Source organism: Gadus macrocephalus, chromosome 17 (assembly GCF_031168955.1).
Source record: "Gadus macrocephalus chromosome 17, ASM3116895v1".
Classification (NCBI taxonomy): domain Eukaryota; kingdom Metazoa; phylum Chordata; class Actinopteri; order Gadiformes; family Gadidae; genus Gadus; species Gadus macrocephalus.
Genome location: NC_082398.1, coordinates 10,265,313 through 10,289,342, shown reverse-complemented (window position 1 = coordinate 10,289,342; position 24,030 = coordinate 10,265,313). Strand labels below are relative to the sequence as shown.

Sequence of the window (24,030 nt, the reverse complement as noted above, 5' to 3'; positions counted from 1 at the left end):
GGTTCAACTCATGGTTCTTATGTACAGCCCTTTGAGGAAAATAAATTGTGTCTTTCCGAGGAATACTATAACTGGCATAGCATTGTCACGTGGCCCACGAGGACCTAGCCTTCCAAAGAAGAGGACTGAATCCAAGAAACAAGACGCTAGTGGGATGGATCGATAATGGGGGGGGGGGGGGAGTACCCCCCTCCCTTCTCGTGGTGTAAACTAGAAGCCAAATGCCTCTGGGGATAAAGTGGCTTGAATTGGCTCACAACGGGAGATGGAGAAGGGGGGCGGGGGGGGGGGGGGTGGTAAGGAAGATAAGTGAGGGGCTGAAAGTAGGGAGAGAGTGAGGGAAGAAGAGGGAAAAACGAAGATGGGAGGGATGGAAGGGGGAGATAAGTGAGGAGGGAGGGCCAGAAAGAGGATGGGAGGGGGGGGGGAGGGAGGGACGTAATTGCGGTATAGGAGAGAGGGAAGGAACAAGAGAGAGAAAGGGAGGGATGGAAGGAGGGAGAGAGAGGGAGGCAAAGAACGAGAGAGAGAGAGGGAATAGGCTCATTGCAGACATCGATGAGACGACAAGGTGAGGAGGGGAAAGCAGTTTTGATTGAATGGGTGCTGAGCGAGCCGGAGCCACGGTAAAAGCGAGAGTGAGAGCAACCATAGGGGAATATCTCCCCAGATTGGAGCACCGTAGGTTAACTGAAGCTGTGAGGGTCGTTGCTGGGTGTGGGTCAAATGAAAAACAAAAGACATATAGAGATCCTTAGAACATCCCTGGTATTTTATAGATGCTTTTTAAAGTATTTTGTTTGTTTTCTCACAGTTGTTTTCTAAAAAATTTGAAGTGGCAATAAAAGTAAATATCATTTGCCGGATGAAGTCCAACACTGGTGATTGAGACTATGCCCACTGATGAAAGCCCTTGCATTTGTGATATTATAAAAGTTGAGAACTGTGTGTCGTGATGACTGTACAGCCATGCATTTAAATTACAAACAGCGCAGTAAGGGACACACCCAGAGTGGGTAGGCAGAGCAACCGCTTCAGACTCGCTCCCCAACTCAATTGTGTGTGCAGAGGTAGAACGTTTTCTTCCCCAAAGAGAACCAAAAAACAGAGTTTCCGAACTGCTTTGAAATTGTTAATGCAAATGTAAATGCAAAACAATGAAAGCAAAAGAATGAATGAATTTGTTAATGAATGAGTGAATTAACGACTAGTGGGCTAGGATCTGTGTCTCACCATTGGCCCCGCCTTGACCCTTGCCTCTTCCTTTACCTTCATTTACCGTCTGCAAACGTCGAGTCGATAGTTTCACTATGAATCGTAGAAAAAAATGAAGCGTACAGCTTGTCATTGGTTGGACATCCCGCTTTGTGTAGTAATAAAATAATAATGCTGACGAGGATGAACGCTCCAGCATTTTGTTACCAACGCAGTATTTAGGATATCAGCTACACATTATGTAGGATATCAGCAACACATTGTTAATTCATGGTATCATGACAGATGGCTCCGGGTTGTGGAGTCCCAAAATGCACAGACCTCCGTCTCTGTCTTAAAGGTGAAAAATGTTCCGTATCAGCAGAACTCATCTCTCTCTCTCTCTCTCTCTCTCTCTCTCTCTCTCTCTCTCTCTCTCTCTCTCTCTCTCTCTCTCTCTCTCTCTCTCTCTCTCTCTCTCTCTCTCTCTCTCTCTCTCTCTCTCTCTCTCTCTCTCTCTCTCTCTCTCTCTCTGCAAGGTAACGCAAGGTTGAAATGGAATTACCGTCTGCCAATCAAGCACACGCACAAATGCCTGCACGCACACACAAAGTAGAAACACACACACACACACACGTAACCTGACACACACACACACACACACACACACACACACGCAACCACACACACAGGCAGAGGTTAAAAGAACACAGGGGTTGTGGGCCAACAGGGAAAATGACGGATCAGGAGACTAGAGGGTGATTCTTCGAAAACGCTCTCCTCCTCCTCCTCCTCCTCCTCCTCCTCCTCCTCCTCAATCTACATCTTCGTCCTCTCCCATCCCGCCCTTGTCCTCTTCCGCATCACTTCCTCTACCCCGTCCTCCACATCCCTCTCCTACCATTCCTCACTCCCTTCCCTCCCCTCCGCCTCTCCCTGCTCTTCCACCCAAACCTCTATCCCTCCTCACTTTCCTCCTCCACCTCCTCATCTTCTTCTTTTCCTCCGTCATATCTTTTCACGTCAGCTCCTGCTTCCACAGAACCTCTACATCTCCCTATTCCCTCTTTACCTCCTCCTCCTCCTCCTCCTCCTCCTCCTCCAACTCTACCCCTCCATCAAAGCCATCACCAGGTCATCATGAATAAGTCAGGTCCAAGCAGGGGGGGAGAAGGGCAGGGGGTAGACTGTGTAGGGCTGCGAAGGAGGTGGTCTGTCTGACACACACACACACACACACACACACACACACACACACACACACACACACACACACACACACACACACACACACACACACACACACACACACACACACACACATAAAACACACACAGTAAACAATCACTACAGGCGGTTAACTTGAGAGACAGTCCTTGCTCAAACACACACACACACACAGTCCTTGCTCACACACACACACACACACACACACACACACACACACACACACACACACACACACACACACACACACACACACACACACACCCAAATGCACACAAACACACCATGTGGGTTGCATGTGTACATCCCCCAAAAAGTTACAAAAATAACAGGTTGGGGATGGGGGGGGCTCTTCAGAATTATTTATGCAAGCTACCAGGCACTAGCATCCAGAGTGCACGTTGGAGTGTGCACACAAGAGCGTGCACATGGTGCATCACCAGTCACATGCGGTATGGGAGGTGCTGATGGAGGGTCTGATTTGCACTTAAATCCCAGCAGCAACATATGAAGACAAAAACAGTATAGTCACTGGGAGAATGGATGCATAAACAGCATATGTGTTTAGGAAACGCTGCCTCGTAGTCTGGGGTTCAGTTTCTAGTTTCTGGCGTTTTCTTTATTTATCAGTTTAGTGGTGCTTAGAAGAGCAAAAATATTTTTTTCGGCTTACATAAAGGCGACCACTGTATGTTTTGTTGTTGGTTTATTTGAAGTTGCGTTGAGAGTCCTTGGTTTTCTTGTTTGAATCCAGGTTATATTACACCCTGCATGGGCATGGTTATAGTAAACCCACGAAGGGTTTCAATTTGACCTGTTGTTGTAGCCGCTCAAAAACAACCCAACATCTATACTATACATCTCGCATCACCCATCTACCACCATGGGGTGGACACTAGCATTTGTGATGTCGCTAACAGGACATATTTCGAAATGGCTTGTAACGGCTTATCTACATGCTGCCGGTCATTTAAATAAGGGCCCTTCAAAGGCAAGCATGCTCTTTCCTACTCACATGAACTGTTGACCGTGTTCCTTATTGCTCAATGGAACCTTTAAAATAAATACATTTAGTGTTGTTTTTTATCCCCTACTTCTGAAAAGGTTAGGCTAATTGAATCGTTGGTTGGTTGTTTGTGGCTCGTGAAAACTTTAAAGGCAGTAGCTGCTGCGCCGGTTCCCGCGGTAACGCCAAACGAGTGCATATCTTCAAGTCAACAAGGCTGCCGTTGATTAGCCTAATCAAAAGTCTGTGTTGACGACTTTGAACAGTCAATTCGGAAAGAACTTGAATACGGCAGGCGGTAAGTACTTGTATCCCAGCGTGTAAAATGCAGATATTATGATTGCTAATCAGTTTGGTTTGTATTTAGAGGATTAATAAAAAATATATAATAATGGTCAGTTGAACATTCAACCTCCTAACCTTATCTCCCAAAATTCCCATAATGCACCATGTCGTCAGATACAGGAGCGCCAAAACCACAAAAACAGCAAGACACCTGTTCCAAGCCGCAGATAAAACACATCAAGGACAAAAAACACTACACCAACGCTCTTCTGCATTTGAATCATCAAATAAACGAAATAACAGCCAACACTCACCCACAGACGTGACATTTCCCTCCCTTAAAAAATAAATACAAATTCAAATCAACTGAAACCTTTCAGGGCGCAGCAAACAGAGAGACGAACAAAGAGAACAAAGAGACATGAGAGCAGAGGGCACGCAAAGGTAACGGAGGACTGGTGGTGGAGAGGGGGACGGGGGGGGACGGGGGGACGGGGGGACGGGGTGATAGAGGAGACACCAGCACTCATCTTTTCATTATTTTTTGGCCGTTGCTGTTGTGGTCTCATCAGCCAATTGAATAAGGTGAGGTGGCGAGGCCAGCCAGTGGTCTTGTGTGTGTGTTAGTGACAGCAAAGGCTGTTTGAAGAGGTGGCTGCCATCCCATCAAAGGGAGCCGGCGGGATAGGGAGATAGAGTCCAATCTCTCTCTCTCTCTCCCCCTCTCCCTCTCTCTCTACCTCTCCCTCCCTCTCTCTCTCTCTCACAGTTGCCAGCCCGGAAGGCCTACGACCAATCCTAATATTATATCTATACACACTATCTATTGCTATTGAGTCACTTAGCAGACAATGTTGCTATGGGATACCTCATCACCCTGCAACCTGTCCGACAGAACATTAGATGCGTTTGAAACATCCTCGTCTTCCTCTTCATGTCAAAGGTAAACTAACAAAATATGTCAAAACTTCTGTTGAGCAGAAAACAGACAAAGCAGAAACGCAGCAGAACCAACCCTTTTAGGCATTTTCTCTTTGGAAGCAACGTGCTATAAGACACTTGGTCAAGGTTCTGTTTTTGTTGTTTTGATTTCTGTTTTCAGTTGGCAACTCTTTTGGCGGCAGCTCGGCTGAAAGCTCTTTAGTTTTTACGCATCCATGATGACTCAGAGAGAGAAAGCACAGAACCTTGGCAGGAGCTAAAAAAGACAGAGACTTAGTCTCCGTCACTGTGTGTTAGCAGAAGATCAAGCTGGGGAATGAAACTCGGTTTAGAAAGAGAAGACCAAATCTTCAAAGACTTAACATTTTTTGCAACCCCTTCTTGCATTTTTCTGCATCTGCTTCCACGCATAATGTTTTAAGCCAGTGGCATCCGTGTCCCTGTGCACTTCACGCCAGTGGGAAACCCTTCACTAGACTGTAGGAGTGACGGTGTCCCTACTACCATTTCAGGAGCCAACCGAATGACCAGTGATGATGTCATCACCCCCCACCACTCCATCCCCCAGTGGCGATATGGACACCCCTGGCTCATTGCCCTGATGGAGAGATCATCTGCAAAATGAATGCGGCAACACCCTGGCCAATGGATTCATCGAAGCGATCGATTGGCTTTCATTCCGAGGCGTGTGAGGAAAATAGCTGACGACAGTGGCTCAATCGGATGGCTCTCGAGATGGAGTAGACGGAAGCGAAAGCAAGCCCGCACAGGGCCACACACACACACACACACACACACAACCACACAAACAGTTTTCCTCCTTTAGCCCGGAGGAAAACAAATCAATTACTATTATGATGTCAACACGTTTTTCCCCATTGTCAAATCATATTCCCCTCCTTTTCCATTCCAACCCCGCTTCCCCTTTGCTCGGGTTTCGCCTCATCCACCACCAACCCCCGACAAGATGGCATACATTAGATCTGGGAGACGATAGAGCCAGACTCCACCGACATGATGTGTCATCAACTATTTCCTTATAGCAGCAAAACAGAGTTGAGTATTCCCCCTCCAGCCAGTCTCCTATTCTTCAAAGACGGAGCGAAACCGACAGATTAATTGTGTATGTTTCCCTCTACGGCGTTTAAACCCTGATGGTGGAGGAGCGAAAAAAGACAGAAAGTATTCAAGATCGGTTTCATGGCCCGCAAGCATTTCCGCTCCCATCTGGATGTGTGTATCCTAAACATCTGTTTTTCTATTTCCCTTCCACAACAAAATCACTCGCAATAAAACTGGAACTAAATGCGAGCGACTTTTACTGGGAACGTCGATTTTGCAACTCAATCGATGCCTCCGACTTTGTTGTCGAATGTAATGTTCAAAGTTGGGGCAGTTTGAGTCGGTGTTGAGCTGCCTCTTGTCAGCCCCACCCTACTATTTCAATGCTTCTCTCAACATTTCTCTCTTAAAGATATTTAAACAAAGAGTTTGGAAAACCATAATTTCCCCAATCGTGTGGACTTAGCACACATTTGATGAAGCTGAACTAAATGGTGTACCGTTGCCCTGGACATCCATTTTCAACCTTTTAAAAAGCTCTCTCCATGTAACAAAGTCCTCATCCTCATCATTACAAAGTGATCGCTGTATCTCCAGTTTGTTTCACCACAAGGAAAACAAGGGGAAGAGCTTAATTTCCGGTACAGCAACATTCCTGTAAAGTTCAAGGGCTGTTGTTGGAGGCTGGTTGTTGAGACAACCAACCTGCTTTTAGAAATCCCCAGGCGTTTGTTAGCGGTGAGATGTCAGACAGTCTAGGTCACCAGCATATGGTTCAGAGCCAATAAATGCAGTCTTTTGCTTTCTTCGGGTAAAGCAAGTGTTTTTATTTTGGCAGACTAGGTGGAGGGCGGGGGGAAGGCTGGGAACAACATTGCTGTCACTTCTAATCTTTTTTCTTAAAATTGCCTCTCCATTTTGTATGCAAAAGTGTCCGTGGCAGAGAATAAAGAGCAGGGGCGTAGGAGAAAATCGCATGAAGGATTGTGAAGAAATATGTTGAAAACAAACGGCTCTCAAAGAGCAAGGTTGAGAGAGACGGGGGGAGCCCGGGCATAAAAGCAATAGCAGTAGAAAGCAAGAAAAAGACAGACACAGAGAAAGAGAAAGAAGAAGGTCTGAAATATAGAAACACTACGGAAGAGAAAAAGTATTTTGGTTGCAAAATAAATTAAAAGATTGACCAACAGAGACGGTGAGGGCCAAATTAGGAGTTATGAGGGACAGAGAAAGATAGACGAAGAGACAGAGAGAGAGAGAGAGGGAACAATTAAGTGACAGAATGAGTGACAGTGAGAACGAGACAGGAACAGGAAACGCGGGGAAACGGAGAACTGAAGAGCTAGGGACTCAGACTGGGAGCTGCAGAATGCGAGACAGATGGAGAGCGCATCAAAGACAAAGAGAGCGAGGGCGCGTCAGAGATAGCGGGAGCGCGGCACAGACACAAAGAGAGCATCAGAGTCGATCGGCTCTCGGTCTGTCGTCGCCGGCGGAGGCGCGCGGCACACAATTAAACCTCAGCCCCGGCACGCCGGGGAGAGAGAGAGTCCCGATGTTCCTGGGCGATCGACAACAAGGCCACAGCCTCAGAAGCGAGACCCTCTCTAAACACAAACAGCAGGAGGCCGCGAAAAACAGAGGAGGGGAGGGTGAGGCAAAGGGAGGGGGTCGTCTGGGGGGAGGAACGGGGCTTTTCATTCTTTGTTGAATATCAAATGATAGCGATTTCCTCTCTCTCTCCAAGCTCACTAAGGACTTTACACACAGCTCACAAAGTGCATTTAGTCTTTAGGCTCTTCAGATGATAACATTACATGTCCACACAAACACACACACACACACACACACACACACACACACACACACACACACACACACACACACACACACACATTGCCTTCAAAATAGTTTCGCTCTGCACTCCCCAACCTTACATGTTCTATTCCTTTTATCCTTTGTAAGTATTGTTCGCAGTATTTCCTGGTACGTTGGAGCATAGGGGAGAACGCAGGCAGGGGAAGCAGACTGCAGCAGCTTTCTATTGAATTAGAGGGGCCGGAATCAATTCAGGGTGGTGGGTTCCTGGTTTTCTAAAGAACCATTTAATCACCAGGATTAATTTGTTTGGCACAGAGAAAGAGGTGTTCAAGTGTGTGTGTGTGTGTGTGTGTGTCTGTGTGTGTCCAGGGTTAACCATATCACTGAGAGGGTGAAGATTACTTAATCAACCTCACAGACAACAACACCAGACTAGCAGAATCCATCTGCTTGTCTCTGCGATCAGAGAAACACAATCCTGGTTAAAATCTCCATTGCTTCTCATTTTAATGAGCCAACATTTGCAAGAGAAAATGTAGAAGCATACAATTGGCTTGCTGGCTACGAGATGGTTGATGGTGATGATCTTGTGTCTTGATGCTTAATGCAGACAGACAGGACGGTGGGTAGTGTCATTATGTTCCCGACAGTGCAGACGGACAGGACAATGGGTTGAAAGATAGATAGAGGTGGAATGCAACGTACAAAGCAACAAGAAACAACCCTTAACCTTTTCCCCCCATTTTCCACATGGCTGCACACATTCCAATAACCACTGCAGACAGTGAACAAGAACACACAGCCCGGCCCGGTGTGTCCCACGCTGAATTATGCAACACTATAACTTATGTGTGTGTGTGGTGTGTGTGTGTGTGTGTGTGTGTGTGTGTGTGTGTGTGTGTGTGTGTGTGTGTGTGTGTGTGTGTGTGTGTGTGTGTGTGTGTGTGTGTGTGTGTGTGTGTGTGTGTGTGTGTGTGTGTGTGTTACTTAACAGGCTTGGTTTAAGCAGCCTCACCTGGCCCCAGTCAGAATGATTGGACTCTGGGGCATGGTTGAGGCTGCCCACCCTTTTCTACATTGAGCAATCAATGTGCAACAGGTTAAACCGTCCATCGCCACAAAGCCCGGGATCTCCGGCATAGCGCCACGTTGCACGTCCTCCTGGGTGTCGTTATACTCAACATCGGCAATCGACCGGTTCCAACCCCTCCGCCCTACGTTCTTGTTTTGGGGGAGCCCAGTAAAAGCCACCTAGGTGGAATGTGGCCGCCAAGTAGGTGGCTTGTAGCAATGGACATTGCTACAAGCATATTCTCCGATACCTCCAATTTATCCCGCTTGGATTGTACTGGCTGACACCCAAGTAGTGTAGGCCAATTTCACTGCTCCAAGAAAAAGTCAGCCTTGTTCGTTCCCTTTTTTTTTTTAACAATTCCTTTGCGTCTCCACCACAGATTTTTTGGAGGCTTTATGACACAGATGGGAGGCGTGGGGGGGCAACAGACTCAACAGACTCCCAGCCAAAAGGTTCTGCGATGGATTTCCGACCCATGATGATTCCAAGGATCAGAACCCTGCACCTTTTGGCTGGGAATCAAACACCTCTAATTGATCCCTTATCCATGCTTGCTTTTCAATCACCTACTATTTCCTTGTTCCTTAACAGTTCAAACACAAACAGTACTGCTGAGGAACTACATTGATCCGCTTCAGGTTACTCAGCATCTAAGTGGGCGGGACCAGAATGGAGGGGGTGGAGGGGGGGTTGGGTGGAGTGGGGAGGGGAGGGCGGGATATGAGGGAGGGGTTGCTGAAGTGCTGAGGGAGTCTACCATTTGGGAGAGATGAGAGAAATCTGCGTAATTCCTCCCATTTGGATTCCCCGGGTGGTTTATGCTAAACTATGCTAAACTCACACAGGGGGAGGGGGGGGGGGGGGGCGATTGAAACAAATGATTGTGGCTCGGTTGCTTTGTTTTTTTTTCTACTGCCGCTGCGGTTTGCGTGGGTGTGATTGTGTGTGAACGTGGGTGTGTGATAAGGGAGTCACCAGGGAGATGGAGAGCGAGAGAACGCAAGAGCGCAGTCGCCCTGTGTGTGAGTGTGTTCCTACCTGCTTGTGCGTACACATTGTTCAACAAAGTACATTGAGCGAGACGGAGAACGTAGCGTGACGCTGCTGAAAACCAGCGTTTGATGATTGGGAGTGGGGGTCTTCAGGACAGAACCCCCCTGGTAGCCAGGGGGTCCAATCCCCAATCCCAGATCTAACCACATAGTCCGTCTGGAGGATCTTGATTGGTTTTCCTCTGTGCAGGGGCCCAATTCAAACAGCCATGAGCTGCTGTTCGTAAAAGTTAATTGCACTAAATGCATGAATTAAAAACATTTGATTCATGTAAAGGAGCCGTCTATCTCTAGGCTGGCTGGGTGTTGTGTTTGTATGGATATCTCTGGATCAGATGAGATGATAAATATTCAGACGTCTGGCCTGCGTCTGGTCTGCTTGTATTTGTGAAGCCCTTGATCCCAGGTACGGTCCCAGCAGGCTTCAGTGCCCCGCGGTAAACGACGCTCCGGGATCTCTCCAGGCAAACCAAAAGACTCCCAGAAGGACGAGTAAGAAATAAATATGGAGGAGCTCAGAGCGCTTGGCTGAATTAACATTTATACACTACAAATACAAAATAAAAACAAGAGTCAAGCCAAAAACCTCTACCCCCTGTGGAAAACACCATCTGTGCATGCCCGGCACTCTTCAAGAGCAGTCAGTTTCTCTGTGAATAACCGCAAATACAGTTTATGGCTCTTGTAGAAGTGGACTCCAGCCGGCCGACGAATAACAGGAGTACGGGTGATTGACAGACGGGTCCGACAGCCAATAAACTGATCCAGATTTACACCGGGACCTAATGATGAAGCCTTCAAATCGCTGACTGCGGGAGATGACATAAATCCTCAAATCACACACACAAAGTACACACTTCCGCACCTCGACGTACACTCGCACACATTGACGTGCACCGACACACTTTATCAGATTATGAGTTATCAATCAGAAATAATAAATGTTGAATAAAGCCTGTGATTGTCGCTGAATTGAAAGACAATGTTTGAGTCCCTTAAAGTACATTCACTCATCCACACTTCACTCATACTCACAGCTGCACCCTCACTCTCTCTCACTTAACCCTTGCGCTCCCCGTCTCTCACCCATTCACTCTACCCAACTCATTCCCTCCCTCTCCCTCGATCCCTCCCTCCCAGCCACTCACGGACACTGAAAGGTCTTAAATGAAGAGGCGGCCTCACGGCAGCACCTAGGCGGGCCGTGCCCAGTCTGTCCCTGGATGTCTGCGGTACATTAGTGCGCTCACTAGTCTGGTCGAGTGTGTCTCTCCACACTACAAGCAATCAGACCTTGGCTGATTACATTAGACGGCCTTTAGAACCCAGCGACGAGCTGCCCTATAATACAACATAATATGATGGATCATATAATATAATTTAATATAATATAGGAACCAGGAGGGGCTTCCCGTCAACAAGGCCAGAGACACCTAATGATTTAATATCCTCGTCAGCAATGCCGCTCTCATGCAAACACCTTGAATGAGTGCGCACACAGACACAGACACACACACACACACACACACACACACACACACACACACACACACACACACACACACACACACACACACACACACACACACACACTAACCAAGTCAAAGTGATGAGAGGGAATAGAGAAGCTACCTCTTGGAATAACTCACTATCTAAGATCACCCACTAAGATGGGCACCGCTTGGCATGTAGAAGTCTTGTTTTTGTAAATGTAACAAAATAATAAATTTGCATTGACCACCGAAACCTTAGTAGAGAAGCACTGAGCAGGTATGTTAAGGCCCATCCCTTTCAAAGGAACACCGAATTAATTTAACTTCACTAGCTAAGGAGAAAGATTCAGTGGGATTCATTGGACTGAGTTAGGCCATCACACCCTCACTCACGCATTATAAGGAGCTTTAACGGAAAATACCATAGCCTCTATGGATAATACACACCCAACACAGATTAAATCAAACCTATAATAAATCAACACATATCGATATTCGCAGGCAGAGAAAAGGGGAAACCGGGAAGAGGCAGATTTTGAAGATTTCCACAACAGATAATGACTTGGACAGATCATTGGTCATTATTATAGTATTTGTAAACAGAATAAATAGAGGACAGATTTAACTACACGTGTCTGGATTGTTAATGATGATGGTGCGATGGGCAATATGGCTACATGGGAGATGCATATAGTAGTAGCCTACCTTTTGCTTCCTGTGATCTGGCGGAGGCCTATTACCCAGATATACAAGTGTGTTGCGCATTAGGCTTTCACTTTAAAGTGCAGGTCTCGTGTGTTATAATTTTAAGTAGTCAACGAAGGCGGCGTGGCAACCTAAGTGGAGCCTGCTACCTTACTTCAAGTCAAGTCTGCGATCATGTGTTAAGGGCATACATTGGCCAATAATAATCTGTGCAGCACTAAACATTAGCATGAGTACGCTAGGCTGACAAGGTCATGCTACATCCCCCACAATGACCCTAGAGAAATCAGGCCTTTTTCTAAAACCTCAAAAGCAGTTCATCATCTCCTTTGTCTTCCTTCTATTCTTTCCTTACACCCCACATTTCTTTCCATCCCATTCTTAATTATCTTTCCTCCCATACTTACTTTATTTCTCAACTCCCCCCCCCACCCTTCATCTAGAGTATCCACAGTATGCGGTGTTCATTGACAGCATCCAAATGAGGCAATATGAATCCCTATAGGGCACCGCTCACGAAAGAAATACCATTTCACATGTGCGGGCAAGAGCAAAATGCTTTCCCTCCTGCAGGCTGCAAGAGGAGAGGGCAGACAAGGAGGAGGAGGGAATACATCTGGCATGTCAGGGCACGAGTGAGGGGGGGTGAAAAGATACAACTCTGCACAACGGGGAGTAGGAAGGAGGAGCTAGCCGGTGGTGCTGTGTTTGAGCGACCGACGGGCAGAGAGGAGAAGGAGGAGGAGGAGGAATGGGAGATTTCAGGCCAGGCATGGAGAAGCCAGACATTTACAGAGATATATAATATACCGCGACTGGGATCCACATCTACCCCTCCATTCCACTCCATAGCCCTTTCCCTACCTCTTCCTCTCTGTGTGGCTGACTGGTGGGGACATTATGTTCACGGTGGAAGTGAAAGACTCACATGTCTTCAAGTATAGATGACGTGTGAATGAAATAGACCAGCCCTTACCAAATCAATAAAAATCATGTACATCATCTATCTATAGATAATATATATATATATATATATATATATATATATATATATATATATATATATATATATATATATATATATATATTGGATGACTAGGAGTACAAAATACTCCTGTGTGCGCACGCGCGTGTGTGTGTGCGTGTGTGTCAACAACCGTACAACCTTTCAACTCTTCCCCTCGGTGTGATCCCCTCCTGTTCTATCGCTCTCCCAGTCTCAATCCCTGTCACTGGTCCATTATCTCCCCCCGGCTCATCCTCCTTCTCTCCTCCTCTCCGTCTTTGTCTCCCTCTCGTCTCGTTGACAGTAAACAGATGTCGTTCTGCCATGCCCGGCAATGGTTTGTGACGGAGGAGAGGCCTCAGCTGTCACATCCTCATCCTTCACCGGGTCACAGGTACAGAGCCTGTATGCACACACACACACACACACACACACACACACACACACACACACACACACACACACACACACACACACACACACACACACACACACACACACACACACACACACACACCCCTTCCTAAACAGCAAACCTGACATTAAGGAATGCAGTGTTAATATTAATATTCATTGATAAAGGCTTTCAACAAAGTGCCAAACTTCAGGTGCATAATCACAAACGCACACAGACAAACACACTCACACACACACACACTGCAAAAGACTGTCACCCCATACCACCTCTATTGACAACAACTCCTCCCCCCCTCCCATCCGGCAAAAGATAACAAAACACAGGGCAGGTGAGGGCGCGAGAGCGAGAGAGCGAGAGCGAGAAAGGGAAAGAGAGAAAGAGACGGAGAGACAGAGTCAAGGAAGATAGGATTTGAGAAGTTAACATACACACATACACACACATGCAGGTTCCTGTGAGAGCTGACAGCATCTCTCGGAAGTACATTTCATTGGATTGTGTGTGTTTGTGTGTGTGTGGGGCGGGGAGAGGGGGGGGGGGGGGGGTAAGGGTTAGGTTGGGAGTCAGATGGAGTGAATAAAGGTGAGAGGAGCTGTCCAAAAGGAGCCAGTAGTACCGCAGTAACAGTGGACAGGGCAGGCTTGAAGAGCTGTCCGCGGTGCTGAATACGACCTCCCCTTTAACCCTCCGTTAAAATATGACGGGTGTGTAGCTGGCCATGGTCCTGAAACACGAGCCCCCGGTGAACCAAAGACAGGGCACGCGTGTAGAACTGTCCGCGGTGCTGAAGAAAGGCTTCCCTTTTAACCTTCCGTTTATCTGCAAGTCCGCGTGTGGGGATGGAGCTGTCCATTGTCCTGAAACAGGAACCTGTGCGCCACAATGGCACTAGACAGGGCCGCCATGTGGAGCTGTCCGCGGTGCTGAAATAAGACGTCCTTTCTCATCGTGGATTAAAATACGAGTGTACGAAAGTTTAGGATGGTAGCTATCCGTGGTCCTGACATGGGAGAATGTGACTCACGGACCGGGCGGGGAGCTGTCCGTGGTGCTGAAATAGGATCCTTTGAACCCTTGCTTAAGACACAAAGGATTTGAGGGCGCACAAGTGGTTTTGAACGCACACACACACACACACACACACACACACACACACACACACACACACACACACACACACACACACACACACACACACACACACACACACAGTAGTTTAGTGTTTTAGGATAAATATCAACAACTATTACTAGACTTGGGGTTAGGGTGTTGGACCCCCATCAGACCGGGTTCGATCCACAACGGCCACAGTCTATCCTGTAGCTAGGCCCTAGCTGCTAATCTCTTCCTGCGCCTTGGATAAATATCGGTGACTAAATGATTAAAATAGTGACTTGATTCTGACCAAAATCCCTCAGCCCTCCTCAATGATTCTCTGTGATTCCAGCGAAGACCGCGACAAGGCCGAGCGAAACCCTGGGTGTACTGCGAGGATTAATAATGGATGATTTCCAAAAGATGCTGAGTCGGGCGTTTACGAAACGGGGGAAAGGAATTTGCCAAGAGCGCCCCTGGGAATAGGGAGTGAGGAGAGGAGGAGGAGAGATAGAGGAGAGACGCGTATGGTGAGATAGACCCAAGATCACACTTATGTTCCCCTTCGCCCTTTAAAGGCACGCAGCGATGGGGGGGGTGCATGTTTTTCTGTGATTTATGTTGGTGGTAGCGGGAGACAGGGGAGAGGGGGGGGGGAAGGTGGGGGAGACTAATAGTGGATTAATCATGAGAGAAGCGGTGTGGTTTGGGCCCTGGAGAGGCAGCCATGCACAGATTAGTACCCTTAGTACCCAAAAGTGAGCATGGAAGAATGTGTGTGTGTGCGCGTGTGTGCTTGTGTGCGTGCGTGTGTGCGTCCAATGTGTTTGTACCAATGCAGTTTATCAATGAAAGAAAATTGTGAATAAGCCTCGATGGGTGCCGACTTTTGAATGTGAGATTATTTTTCCTCAATTTATTCTCTCTCCTTCTCTCCCTCTCCCATTCCCAGCCCGCCTCTCCTATTCCCAGCCTACCTCTCCCATTTCCAGAACACCTCTCTCATTTCCAGCCCGCCTCTTCCATTCCCATCCTGCCTCTCAAATTCCCATCCTGCCTCTCCCATTCCCAGCCTGCCTCTCCCATTCCCAGCCTGCCTCTTCCATTCCCAGCATACCTCTTCCATTCCCAGTCTGCCTCTCCCATTCCCAGTCTGCCTCTCCCTTTCTCAGTCTCTCTTTCCCATTCCAAGCCCACCTCTCCTATTCCAAGCCTACCTCTCCCATTCCCAGCCTACCTTCCCCATTCCCAATCTATCTCTTAGAGTCAGTTGCATTGATCTCTCTAATTCTGAACCTCTCTCTCTACCATCCTCTCTGTCCCTCTACCATCCTCAGTCAGTGTTCCTCTCCGACCTACAGAGAGCCAGGCTGGCAGATATCGACCACCCCTGCCATTGTCTTTTACAGCATCACTTCACCCTGTAGACGATTTGTTGCTGCAAACTGAAATGTTTTTTTGAAATGTCTTTTTTATAATTTGTACTACTTATCCTGTGTTATCCAACTTCAAACCTACTTTGTTATGTTTGAAGACACTTGGCACTTGAGGCAGCCTATTGTGCCATACACATGTGTGTTTCAGAAAACATACACAACCCGGAAACAAGGTGATAATGTAAAACATTGTTGCTTCGTATTAACCAGTACAAGCAACCAGTACCAAGCTCTAGATATTATCTCACATATCTCGGTCTTGTCTGTTTTTTTAATGCTAATCAGAGAAAGAGTGCAGAGGGGTTTCAATTCAAGTCGCTGATACAATTTCTTCCAAGGATTCACGCATGCGGGCACACACGCACACACACACACACACACTCACACAAACAACCCCCTGACGTGACTCTGGGAGAGCGATGGGAGGGCTTCTGAAGATAGCATCCACACAGACAGGTGCTACAGTGCTGAGTCACACCTGACCATCCACACCAGAGAGAGAGAGAGAGAGAGAGAGAGAGAGAGAGAGAGAGAGAGAGAGAGAGAGAGAGAGAACACAGACTACTTATCATGTGTTCAACCCTCCCCCCCCCCCATCAGTTGGGCTGTTCTAGCAGCATAGCTGGCATGGAGTGCCGCTAGACCCCAGAGGCATTCTGGTTAATTTAGAACCAATGTGCAGCTCTCATTATCACATGATGGGAGAAAGGGGGGAAATTACTAGAAAGAATATAGGAGTGGTCTCGTAGTATGTTTTATTCATAAATCTTGTGGTAATAGGACCCTTGAAGATAAATGACAAAACACACAGCAACAACAACACCTGATACACCCAAATAAAGGATAGTGGATAGAGAAGAGAGACTGAAATATTGGGTCGAGAGAGTGGTATATTGGGTAGAGAGACTGGTATATTAGGTGGAGAGAGAGACTGGTATAATGGGCAGAATGGTATATTAGATAGAGAGAGAGACTGGTATAATGGGCAGACTGGTATATTAGGTAGAGAGAGAGACTGGTATAATTGGCAGACTTGTATAGTATGTAGAGAGAGAGAGAGACCATTTTCTTTGACAGCCCCCAATTTCCACCTCTCCTCCATTTCCTAAGTATGTCACATGGTTCACACCTTACACAGGAGGAAGAGAAATGGGTACAGGATGTCACTGAATAGCGAACAGGTGTACTGTAGGATCAATCTGGCCACCTAAGGATGCTTGCCTTTTCCATCCTGTCTGTAGCGAGACGGCTGCATGTACTGCTGCCTCACATATGCATTTCTTGTTTTTCATAAAACTCTTGACAGACGAAAGGTCTTCGTAGTTTCTTTGACGGTTACTGAAGTGTATCAGCATACACAAAACATCTCAAGGGCATGATATTTATTCTCAGAGACGTGCTAGCGCCTGGCGTTTCAAAAGGATTCTCTGGAGAGGCACGGTCGGGGAGTTGAGGAGGAAAAGCAGGGCAGAGACTTGGAAGGATCGTGGTACAACAAAGCTAAAATGGAACACATTGAGTGTACACTACAGTGTATCAAATGGGCCTCTCTCGCTCTCTAAACCACAACCGGTAGATGAGCAAGGGGAAGACAAAATGGGAACTTATAAAATCGGTTTTGAATCCCTTAACCCCCACTACTTTTTGACCATCCACTTGCAATGCCATAATAAAATGAGATTCAAAATGTATTATTATGTAATTTCCTTTCTCCAAAGCAACCGACTATGCCATTTATTGGTGAACAGATATACTCAAAGAACATAAAATTAAACCCAAACGGTTTCCATACTTAGGCTGCTTTCTCCATCTTATTAAGTAAAGCCTATTCAAACGAGCTTAAGTGAAATGAAATCCAAAGTAAAAATGTAGTTAGTCATGCATGGGTTATGCAAGCATGTAGCATGATTATGCAAAATAAATGTACGAATCTGTGCTATCCCTGAGAGCGAGGATTAGCTTCCGACACACACACACTCACACTCACACACACACACACACACACACACACACACACACAGTTATCGCCACATTAACTCTTACGTGCGTTTTTCGGTTTAATTGTGCTTTGCGTGTGTGTGTGTATGTGTGTGTGTGTGTGTGTCCCACATTTGCGTTACGCAACCAAGACGGCGACTTCTTCAGTTCCCTCCGGGGGATCCACGACGAGTCACACACAGCGTGCTCTCACACACACACTCACCCACCGCGGGCCACACAGATGTCCCCACACGAATACCAAAAACTGGCTTGAGTATGTAAAAAAAACCCATAGACCCAAAACTTCCCACACCCTAAACCTGACCTTCCTCGCCGTCGTCGCCAGAGATCGTCACCCCCAACTTGACCCGATATCCGTGCCCGGACACCACGGCGCCTGCCGACCCAATTGGTGCAACGGCGTTAGTTAGGGTTGTGCCGCGGTACGTGGGCCGGGTGCGGTGTATTTTTAAAACTGGTGCAAGCAGGCGGCTTCCTCCACACTGTAAGTAATTTGGGTTAAACAGCTCAGTGGCAGCAGGCGGGGCGGAGGGAAGAGAGGGAGGGCACCAGGCGCATGAAGCTGACGGCTGCTGCCTTAGAATAAAGCACCACAGAAAAACATGTGTGCAACTCCCCTGGGGTGCTTACTGCAAGGTGCAGCTTCATCCAGGTAGGCAAACACTCTAGGGTAGCATCCTGTCGGCGTAGGCCAACTTTATGGCTAAGAAAACATACATTTGAGGTATAGTCATTGGGGATGTAGCTTTAAGCATCGTTCTATTATTACTGATATTTCTCTTTTATACCGTTTAAGAAAGTACTGAACATCCCTATAGGGCCCCATTCAGGGCCCCATTCAGCCAATACTGCAATGCAAATATTTCACGTTTCCATCCCAGGTGTGCCAGGGCTCAGATACAGAGAAAACCACTTTAGATCAAATAAGGTTTTATTTTACCACAGATTCTCTTTTCGGATCATCGATGGATTATTTGATCAGAGATTCGTCCAGGCGTTTCAGAACAGGACTTCTGTTGTACAATAGAGCTCACTGACTACAGGACTCTGCGGTTGCACTGTGTGAAAGCTCTGGGAGGGGAGTAGAGCCCGTCCCTTTGAAGGAAGCCACGGACACGGGGCTGAAGCCCGGGATTATCGGGCTCGACCGACCGCGTCTCCATTAACAGAGACCACAAGAGGCGGCCGTGCCCAAGCTGTGTGCAAAAGCCCCTGGTCTTTATGTGCCTCAGCACACCACGGCACCCCTGGACCCGGCTGACCGACTGACCGAGGGAAGGAGAGAGAGAGACTGAGATAGAGAAATCTATTGTGACTCGCACACGCTCAATAGGAAACATCCGATCCAGCATGGTTTACATTACAGCCGTTTTTATTTACCCGGCCGCTGAAACCGCACATGGATGCCCTGCTGGTAACCTGATCAAAGTGGGGCATAAGGGAGAGAGAGGGGGGGGGGGGGGGGGGGAGCGGGTGATAGAGAAAGACAGAGAGAGAGATGGTCAAAGAGAAACTCGCAGACAAAGAGCGAGACAGAGAAAGAGAGAGAGAGGGCTGCAGTACACACTGGCCCTTTCCTTCAGTGGGAGGAGAGAACAGAGTGAAGGTCCTTCGTTTTCAATTCATACAAAGTATCCGGTGTTCTCCCTCAAGCTGCTTCTCAGCCAGTCTACTCGCTCCTCCTCCGTCTTCCAGTGGATGAAGGGAGAGACGAAGGGAGGGATGGAGGGATGGATGGTTGGATGAAGGAAGGGATGGGGGTTGGGCAGAAGGACGGATGCCTTGGAGGAAGCTAATGAGGCAGATTGCTCTCCTCGATGCCTCGTTAGGGATAACTGGAGATTAGCAATCCTGAGACCCTGTCCCTCCTTCCCTTCCTCTCTCTTCCTCCCTTCCTCTCCCTTCCTCCCTTCCTCTCCCGTCCTCCTTCTTTATATCCATACCTCTCGCCCTTGCTCGTTCCTCATTTCCCACGCCATCATCTGTCCCTCATCCCTCACACCCTTCTCTTTCTTTCTCGCTTTCCCTCCCACCCTCTTTCCCTCCCATCACTCCTTCCCTCCCAGTGGATGTAAGCCCACTCTTCATTCCCCTCGGCTTTCTCTCACCTCGGTCCATCTTGGAGAGAAGGAGAGAGGGGAGGGAGTGACAGACAAACAGGGAGAAAGAGTGAGCCCTGTAGACTGAGAAAAACGGGAAGGGAAAGAGAGGGACGGAGAGAGAGAGAGAGAGAGAGAGAGAGAGAGAGAGAGAAAGAGAGAGAGAGAGAGAGAGAGAGAGAGAGAGAGAGAGAGAGAGAGACAGAGAGATAGAGAGCGTCTGGCCCTGGCACGGCAGAGCGTCTCGGCTGAGGTGAAATGGGCGGATGTTGCCTGCATCGCTGGCAGGTCAAAATTGGCACCACACACACACACACACACACACACACACACACACACACACACACACACACACACACACACACACACACACACGCCCACAGTTAACAGTGCTGGCTTGCGAGTCAGAAGTGTTTATGTGTTGCTGGCAGTCTTTGCACCTTGCAGCCCTGCTAAACACCAGCTGCTTAGAGCCAGGGAGGAAATGTAAAGCCGTCATCAGGTCGGTGTTGGTTGGTACACAGTAACGCAGTAGCTACAAAAGGTGTTGCATGGTCATACCGTCAAATCAAGATGATTTAAACATACATACGCTATTGTTAGAGGCTTCTTCGTCGAGGCATCTTACAATGCGGTAAAAACATGACCCATTCAAACTCTAACCCTGGCATTGGTAAAGCACCATGCTCGACCCGTTGAGCTCGGTGGAGAGGACATAGAAATGTTTCAATGGACAACTGAGTGATGTCTTTAAGACCATCCCTATCGGTAGGGACATAAACATATCTGTACCATACCTAAACAGCCCGCTTGATTCTTGGGCGAAGCCCTGACGGTGTCCACGTCAAAACTAAGATGGAAGAGGATATCATGAGTTGTGTTGGTAGAAATATGCCATGAGCTTTGTTCTATCACTTGAATGCCTGTGGTATCACTTTCTACTCAGAGACTAATCATAAGACAAGAACAGCGCCGGGGTAAACATTTATAGAACAATAAGCGCTGCTTTCCACACCACGTCACACCCTCTTCTGATGACATTCAAGCCAACCCCTCCCCCAGCACACACCTTCTCATCAGAAGTAACCGAGCCGCTCGGGTGAACGAAACAAAAAGGCTCGCAAAATAAAAAAGACAAGAGGAGCTAAATTCTCGCTATAGCTCCTCATCTGAATAACGAACAGTTCAAAAGGTCTGAGGAAATTATTCAAATTGCCGGGTAATTTGCAATTATAATAAGTCATCTGGCTCCACAATGGAGATGAAGGGGTGCTTTCATGATGTGAACCGAGAGCTGCGAGAACAAGAGGGTCCAATACATATCGTGTGTGTGTGTGTGTGTGTGTGTGTGTGTGTGTGTGTGTGTGTGTGTGTGTGTGTGTGTGTGTGTGTGTGTGTGTGTGTGTGTGTGTGTGTGTGTGTGTGTGTGTCTCTCCTCGTTACACCGACACTGTACTGTCAAAGGTGGGTTAAGATAGTGGGGGGGCTATTTTGTTTTATTGAAGGGAATCTTTCCTTGTTTATTTGTTTGTTTCTTTAGCTTGTTATTTCAATGGTGAAACCTGCAATCTGGACGTCAGACAGTTCTGTGGGATGTACTTTTTTGTCCAGTGGCCCATAGCCACTAAATCATTACTCCTCTCCTTGACCTTTGAGCCCAAAGCCAAGGGAACGTAACAGAGGTCTAGTTTGTTTGACACGTTGAGACGACCTAACCTTTTTCTGCACCCATCAATTATTCAAGCATAAATTCATTAAAGCAACCTGTGTCAATAAGTGCTGGGAAATCACCTCCAACTCTGACCCCATCCAAAGCCCACACGGGTAAGATAAGAGTATAAAAAAAGAAACCCTTACTGTTACGAAACAACATCTAATTTCCTGGCTGAACGGCTAGACGGCTTGAAACGACACACTGATGGAAGTTACTGAATATTTGATGATCCGTTTGACCCACTGCGTCTTGGCAGTCTGCTGTTGTGGACAATCATAAGGGGAGCTGAGTAAGTGATTTCTTCTCTTTCTTTCATCTAGTCATTCAGTGCGGAGCAGGACCGCATTTTCTTCCCTCACCCTCATCTCCTCCCTGGTGACGGCATTAGCTTGCGCAAATCAACGCGGACGGGCATAAAAACTTAGTGTCTCCATCTCTCTCTTCGCCATTGAAACTCTAAACGTTTGAGTTATGTCCCGTGACAGTGGTACATTTCGTCTCCTCCGTCGTTAACGTATGCACCTCTCCTTGTTCGATGGGAATTTTCCGTGCGTGTGCATGCGTGAGTGTGTGTGTGTGTGTGTGTGTGTGTGTGTGTGTGTGTGTGTGTGTGTGTGTGTGTGTGTGTGTGTGTGTGTGTGTGTGTGTGTGTGTGTGTGTGTGTGTGTGTGTGTGAAAAGAAGTCGTATACGCTCCCCAGTGGGCGTTTGGAGACTTCGTGGCGCACGAGTTGCATGCAGTCTCAATAAGTCGCCTGATCCATATTCTATCGATATTCCTACCCAGAAGTTCAAGATAAAAAAGCCCTCGTCACCAGACGAGTGTCCACACGGTCACAGCATTGCCACACGGTTGCAACCAGCACAAATGCGCTCTGGTGCGGTATTTGAGGGTATTCAATTATGCATTGCTTGTTATCGAAGAAGCATATTGCACAATAGTGCACATTTCTATGGACAAAACCATGGGAAACACGAATGTGTTTTAGTTCAGCCTTTTTCCCCAATTTGACTGTGTCCAAAACATGTTTATGTGTTTTAAAGAGTGTCACTGTGTGATTTTATTTTAACCCACCTGCCAGCCACAAAACACAGTCTACATGCCTCAACCACGGGACCTTGGCGACGTGGACACTAGTAGGATATAAGTAAAAACATCAAATCGCGACAATAAATCCAATCGAAACCATTACAATCACACAACGCTAAAGGCACAATTCATTCATTCATTATCCACACTTAATGTTCATACTGCGGCCAGAGTCACGGCGTGTGGCCGCTTTACCTCTCTCTTTTTCTGGGATTCATATTTAAAATCCCAATTCTGCAACAAAAAAAATCACAATAATCTACCCTACCCCTCCGGACCCCAGAAATAAAAGAGCCGCCTTTTCCAACCTTTCCAATGGCCCCTTTACGCATCGTTTGCGCTTGCCTTTTCCAACCCAACCAATGGCCAATAAATGTGTGTGTTTGTAAATGGGGATCAGTATTATTAACACATGTGTGTACGGACCGCGTCCCGACAGTTGGCTAAACACTGCGCGACCAGATTGTATCCGTTCATCGCGGAGTACCCCGCCACCACCCCCCCTCCATCACCCCCTTCCCTCCAAAGAAAAAAAGCCTCACCGCAAACCCGAAAGCAGAGAAATGCAGCCCCACAAAAACGGCACAGAGCACGGGGAACAAACAGAAGAAAGCAGCAGAAGGATACAAACAAAGTCCTTACTTGTGTTCTCGCGGAATCCCTATGAATAATTCTCCAAGACTCGCGTGGTAAATATCCCTGGAAATGCCTCGCGCTTCTGGGGGTAATAGGGTCCGTTATCCAGCGCGAGCAGATGTGAACGTCACGAGCGAACACGTTCCACCTGCGGTCTCGCGGAGCAGACGCTACAGCAGCAGCAGGACACGCCGAGCAGGACCGTGCAAGGAGGGCCGCTGACACTGTGACACGCCCCGCCTTTTTCCACCTCCGCGAGACTCCGAGAAACCGATTAGTTCTTCCGATCGAAAAAGCGTGTAGCTTACAATCGGTGATAACTGAGCTAACTAAGCGGTCATACTTGACTCCACACCCGACTGAACTATACGCGTTACGCGCCGGTCAGTGGGGAAGCCCACGCGCTCCAAACTCATCCATCATCCATTTATCCGACACGCGCTGCTTCAGACATGGTCCAACTCAACACGTTGAGTTTACAACGATACCTCGTTGGAAAAAGAAAAAATCTAATATTATTAATCATACAATAATAATGTTTTTTTTATTTCTGTCACATACATGTGATTTGGTTTGCCCCCATCTGTGCGGTCAAACACCTGTTTGAGGAATCAATCAGTATCATATATCCTGGACATTTTGAAGGGAGGGGGGGGGGAAGTCGGAGGACACAA

At 47.5% G+C, this 24,030-nt stretch overlaps 1 protein-coding gene across 1 annotated transcript in view; it reads right to left on the bottom strand.

Moving 5' to 3' along the window:
• Window positions 1–23,768, bottom strand: part of LOC132475930 (neurexin-2-like) — a 65,413-nt gene extending 41,645 nt beyond the window's left edge. Inside the window, exon 1 of the mRNA XM_060077334.1 lies at window positions 23,363–23,768. The gene's annotated coding sequence lies outside the window, so the exon portion shown is untranslated. The remainder of the gene's footprint in view (window positions 1–23,362) is intronic.
• Window positions 23,769–24,030: the final 262 nt, after the last annotated feature.